Source organism: Urocitellus parryii, chromosome 10, assembly GCF_045843805.1.
Source record: "Urocitellus parryii isolate mUroPar1 chromosome 10, mUroPar1.hap1, whole genome shotgun sequence".
Lineage (NCBI taxonomy): Eukaryota > Metazoa > Chordata > Mammalia > Rodentia > Sciuridae > Urocitellus > Urocitellus parryii.
The window spans coordinates 79,006,201-79,012,655 of NC_135540.1; the positions used below are offsets into that span (position 1 = coordinate 79,006,201).

Sequence of the window (6,455 nt, forward strand, 5' to 3'; positions counted from 1 at the left end):
CACTGTGGAGTCTTGGGCATATTCTGTATCTTCTCTGTGCTTCTGCTGCCTCATAAAGAAAAAGGATGGTAATAACTCCTGATCAATGTGTGTGTGTGTGTGTGTGTGTGTGTGTGTGTGTGTGATTACATTGAATTAAAAACAGGTGATTGGATGATATATGCAAGTAATCCTCGATTTAAAAAAATGAATATACAAACACAGGTGTCAAAATAAAAGCTGAAACCAAGTATAAGAAAAAATTTCAGTGTGGGAATAGAAAATATTTCCCAGGAAGAGGATAAAAATGGAGTTTTTTCCTGATGATATCAACTTTTCAGGAGATCTAATAGATATGTATGAAATTTAACATGATATTTTAGAAACAACGATATATGCTTATATTATACATGTATTACTTTATTCTGATTCCACATTTAGAAATCAGTTTTAACTAAAACTCATCATAGTCCTCTCCAACATTGGTGTTTTTTTTACCCTCTCCAAAACAAATTTGGAGTCTTAAAGGCAGTTTCCAGGACTTGGGTTCTGTTCCCTCTAAGGCGAGGGAAAGACGGGTCCTTGTGAATCAGGATGATCTTGACAAACCACAGTGAGGCCTTCGTGTGGCTTAGTATATTTGCAAGTTCATCCTACAGGTGTATGTTTGCGACCACCACAATGTGTATTCCTTTTAAATGACTGAACAACACCTGTACACAACACTATCCATAGACTCAAACCCAAGGCCACATTCCAAGGAATCTTAGCAATCTGTACTTTCTATCTGATCTACCCAAGCATGAATTGCTGATTTAATAAGAAATAAAACAAGAAATAAAGACTGTGTTTACCTTTGTTAGTAGAAAATAAAGAGTTTGGCCAACCTCAGACTCCAGTACCACTCAGGTGTGGCCCAGATTTGTGGTCACCCTGTCCATCAATGCAGTCAGTACCCTGACTCAAGAGGCAGGCAAGATCTAGGAGGGTGTCCACTTTTCCTCCCTATGCAGCAGGAAATGGTGACTGAAAGAGGAAACTGAGAATTTCCCAGCCTTTAAGCCTGTGGGGAGGCCTATGGTGGGGGACAGAAACCCATCTTCCAGCCATTTTCTCAAAAGCACTATGATTTCATGACACTCGGGAAGTGAAGGAGCTTTCTGGTTCTGGCCACTCCAGAGGAAAGTTCAAGATAAGTGCCAATTCAGCAGTGTGGCATGAGGAAGGACCTATACACTGAGCCCCAGGACCATGTTCTTGGCAACCCAACTCCAACTTTGTCACCCACTGCAAGTCTGTGCTGCACTGGCCCATCAGGTGATTCCATTACTTCCAGGACCCTGATTCCCAATGCAGCCTACTGGGTAGCACCTCGAACTGGGTTCAGGAGGATACCATGCCAGGAATTATCCCACCAGGAGAGATGAGCACTGCCACAACCTCACCCAGCGGCCTTCACTGATTACTGAGGGTCCAGTGGACCCAGAAAAGGCCATGGGCAATCAAAGGGGCCCAAGGAGCACCCACTTGGGACAACAGATGCAAAGAGTTCAAACTCAACAATATTATCCCCATGTGAGTAATGTAGTCCAGATGAAGTGGGAACATTTATGCATTTCAATTCAAATTGATAGTTTCAGATTGTTGGTTAAAAGATGTTCTGATGTGGTTAAAGTATAACATATTGTGTTAACAGTTATACTTTCTAGATTCTTGAAAGTGGTATTTCTGATCTGCATTTGAAAATCCTTTTAATCTATTCAAACAGATTATAATTTAGATATAAATTAGGTTTAAGCCCTCTAGGGAAATTTGTTGTTTCTCTCTGAGTTAGGCTTTCCTTACACATGTACCTCTGTTCTTGAAACTTCTATTTGATTCATCTAACAAGCTTTAAGTAGCAGAATTAATCCTAATAGTGATTTAGTTAATTTTATAAACTATTTTTAGAAAGTAGCCTTTTTAAGCATTCTTTCTCCATTAATAGCATAGGTTTACTTTATTTTTTCAATCCATACAATAGCTAATATCCAGAATATGAACTTTTTTCTTTTGGACAACTTGAACAATAGAGAATAGTGAATTTACTGAAGGTTTATGAAGTTGGAGGTCACATAGAAAGGATTAATAATTTTGTTTTTATTTAAATAACTGATATGTAAAATATGGTTGTATTGTCTTTTTACTGTTTCATGTAAAAAATTATATATTTCCAGACCAACAGATAGCCTTCATGTCCTTAAATGAAAAGTTTTTTCCTTAAGTATCAATTAGTCTTGATTGATAGCAAAGATACCCTGCCTAATAGAGCAAATTGGTGATAGGATTGACAGGACCTTTTTATATTTTATCCCAAAGTTTAATATAAAATCATAGAAAACTTTTGTTATTTAATCAGGACAGATTACATTTGTATATAACTATTAACTGCCTAGAACACTCTATTTTTTTAATTCATTTTGTTTATCAAGACCTACTGTTCGTACCTAACATTGTTCTAGTAATTGGAAGTATCCTGGTGAACAATTTATACAAAATCCCTATCCTTGTGGAGATTGTATTAGAAAGTCTGTGACATAAGTGGGGCAGATCAGATGATGGCTAGGAAAATTGAGAAGCCTGGTTGTCAAGCAACCACCAGAGTTTTAAGACATGAGAGTTTTAATTTCTTAACACTGTGTGGCTGGTTAATGGCCAAGTTTGGATTACAACTTTCAAGCACTCTGTATTTAGGCTAGACTGCCTCTCAGGTTACTGAAGTAAGGTAAGTAAGCTCTACATTGGGAAGAGAGAATGTTTACTCTTTATGTCTTTGGGTTCATTTGTCTTTCTGGGGAAAGGTAAAAGCATTGGAGGATTTTTGTTACACTTTGATTTACCCATCTTATATTTTAAGAACATAAAAATAAATTGTACCATAAGTCAAGCAGTGGTTTTCAGGGTTGAAGCTTATATATGCTGAATGAATGAAGACAGTGGCTTACAATTTTAAAACAAGTTTAGAGGCAGGTAAAGGTTAAAAGGGAGGCTAGATTAGTAGGAGTTTCACTCCCACATCAACCAGCACAAGTTCGATTGCATTTATTTTTATGTGTATATTGGAGTTTCACTAAATATTTACATGACAAGAGGGATTTTAATGACTTGGAAAATCACTAGAGTTCAGAGTAAGCAATATGATATGGTATAGAAAACACTATCCTGGGACTTGGGAGACCTGGAATTGGTCCAAACTTCATGACCAGTGAGTTGAATGGATCTTGACAAGCCCCTTCACAGCTCTGGGCCTTGGGTTCTTAATGGTAAAGGGTGGGGATTATTCTGGGTGATCTATAATATTTAGCTTTAATATTCTCAATGATTGTGTGGTTTTTAAGCCTTGCATGGGACTAAGGTGAATTTTGTGGCTGTGCTGAAATTTTTTTTTAAAAAAAGGAGCTTATAAGCAGTATGTTCACAGATTACTAGTAGCATGGGTACTATTAATGCTTCAAAAATCACTATTTTACTCATTTTTTAGAATGTCTTTCTTACCATACTTATAGGACCTCACTTTCCCTACTTATTCTTGATGCTTGAATGGCATTGTTTCTGTGTTTTGATTTAGTTTTCATATTGATTTTTTTCATGCCTCTCCCTCCCAGTTTTGTTGTTATTATTTTTCTTTTGGAATCCCAGCTAAATTGAAAGCAGTTGCCTAATATATGTTCCCTTGCTGTTCTTACTTTTTGCTTTGCATCTAGCTATTAATACCTTTTGAGTTTTCTTACCTTCTTCTTTTAATGTTTTCATTTTTTATTTTCTGTGATTGGTATTTCTTTGTTCAATTCAGGTTAGAATTGCCCCTACTGTTACTACCTGGAGTAACAAAACTCCTACTGCCCTTCCCAGCCATCCACCTGCAGCCTCTCCCTCTGACACACAGGTATATCCTTCATTATTCCTCTTTGAGCAGGACTCTGCTCACCTAAATATATGTGGTTTTATATCTTCTACCCAACTTCTTCAATTTACCCCACCCTTATTCTGCATCCTGTTTATTGCATTTTATTGCTTTTAGGATGCAAAAGACAATATTTAAGGCAATTTATGTCCTTATCCTACCTCTACTTTTGCAGTTCTGAATTGACCTGAGCTAAAAAAATATCAGCAAAGGCTCTAACAGTGATTTAAATCTGATTTTTACCAAAGACTTCTTTTTTCTTTCTTCTTCTTCTTCTTTTTTTTTATTTTTTTTTTTAGCATTGCAGAAACTGAAGAAAGCTAATTATAGTATTTATATTTATATTTGCTGAGTGTGGAGTAATGGATGGAAATTTGTAGAGATGGAAAATCCTGGTGACTTACCATCAATTTATTGACACTATTTTATGAGGCTGTTAGCATCTTTTGTCATTCATTACAATTATTTTGGATGGTCTGATCTTTAAATCATTCAGAATACATTGCTTAGAAAATATGGTATCCTGTAGATAGTACATGCAAAATCCAGTGCTTCTTACACAATAAAGTTGTGGGGGATAGTTTTCTAAATAAATATGGAATCCCATTTCAGGGATTATAAAGCCATCTGTTAAGGTTCTTTGTCTCAAATATAATCCTCCTTTTTACTATTTTTTCATTTTGTAGGGAGAAAATCCTCCACCCCCAGGTTTTGTAATGCATGAAAATATTAATCCAAATGCTGCTACTCAGCTTCCTACATCTCCAGGTCATATGCACACCCAGGTACCACCTTATCCACAGCCACAGCGTAAGTAATGTGACCCTGAAGTCTTGATAGCAACATGTCTTATTTCATGTAGTAACTGTTTACTCTGAAGCACTAAAGCCAAGGCCAAGTCAATTTTGACAAATAAAGTAAGAACCATTCTGATAGGAGTCCTGAATAGGAACTCCTGTCTAGAAGAGGGGTTCTAGAGAAACATGGTTTCCCTAAGAGGCATCCTGAATTAGCATGCTTCTATTATTATAGAAGAACTTCTGGTATTACTCTTTTGGAACAGTTGCCTCCTGTTCTGAAGCTATTATTAAGACCTGTTAAAGGGAGTCAAGTGTCCCATGATTTTGGTATAAAGAAATAGAATTTTAGAAACAATTTGGCACATATTCTTTTCCTTTAGGAATGATGACACAAAGCATTTTGGAAGATTGACTTCAAGGGGCATTTGTTGTTTTTTTCCATTGTATTCATTTAGTGTTATAGACTTTGTATCTTTAAGTAGTTTTAGGTTCACAGCAAAATTAAGCAGAGAGTACGTTGTGCCCACGAGGCACAATCTCCCTATTATCTACATTTCCCACCACAGGAGATTATTTGTTGCAGATCAGTTAACCTACATTAGTGCCTTGTTATCACCCCAAATTATGTAGTTTACATTAGTGTGTACTCTTGATTTTGTACCTTCCATGGGCTTTGACAAATGTATAATGATATGTATCTACTATTGGCATGGTTTTTTTTTAATAGAAAAGAGTAAGAACTAATTCTAATGAGTGTGTTCTGTGTTAAAGTAGTTGTTCTTATGAATACAAGTTTAATAAAACCTTTCACTCGTGTACTCAGTATAGAAGTGCTGTCTTCACAGTACTTCAAGATTCACTCTATAGAGGTTCAAAAGTACCCCTGGTTACCTAGAATGTGATGGTGTTAAAATTCCCCTAATCTGTCCCCCTAATCTGGGTCAGGGATTAAAACCAGGGAGGTTTTATAGGACCACCAAAATGCTGATACTCACTCAGGTTGAGTACATCTTGCATAGTTCCATCTGGTGGTTAGTGGGTATAACTGCAATCTTCTCACAGAAACAGTGAAATTAGAAAAAGGTCTTCTAGGTCTTCGGTTCAAAGGTTTTCATAATCAATAGCAATCTGGGTGTGGCAGTTTTCAAATACTGGAGCTAATGATTTTGAGCATATTTCGGGCATCTGAGCCTCAGAAAGCACGAGTTGTTTTTGTTGTTGTTTGGGGGTTTTTTACTGTGCTGGAGATAGAACCCAGGGTTTCATATATACTAGGCAATCACTGTACCACCAAGTTACACCCCAGCACATAAGTGTTAATTTTGGGTTTTAATTTATAGTAATGATTAAAATCATTTCCATAGAATGACAATTTTTGGTTTTCTGTTGCTATCTGAATAAATTTGTAACTAATTAAAATTTCTGTTTCTTCTCCCTGGTATAGTTTATCAACCAGCCCAGCAGTATTCCTTCGGAACAGGGGGGTCAGCAATGTATCAACCTCAGCAGCCTGTTGCTCCTCCTGCTTCAAACGCTTACCCTAACACCCCTTACATATCTTCTGCTTCTTCCTATTCTGGGCAGTCTCAGCTATACACACCACAGCACCAGGCCTCTTCACCTACCTCCAGCCCTGCTGCTTCTTTCCCTCCTCCCCCTTCCTCTGGAGCATCCTTCCAGCATGGCGGACCAGGAGCTCCACCATCATCTTCAGCTTATGCACTGCCTCCTGG

The 6,455-nt window shown here is 37.2% G+C and overlaps 1 long non-coding RNA gene across 1 annotated transcript; it reads left to right on the plus strand.

Annotated features, from left to right (window-relative positions):
• The first annotated feature begins 1,514 nt into the window (after nt 1-1,514).
• Nucleotides 1,515-6,220, plus strand: LOC144257321 (uncharacterized). The gene is made up of 4 exons (XR_013344426.1): nt 1,515-1,554; nt 3,812-3,904; nt 4,609-4,732; nt 6,167-6,220. It is a non-coding gene; the product is annotated as an uncharacterized LOC144257321 (long non-coding RNA).
• The last annotated feature ends 235 nt before the right edge of the window (nt 6,221-6,455 follow it).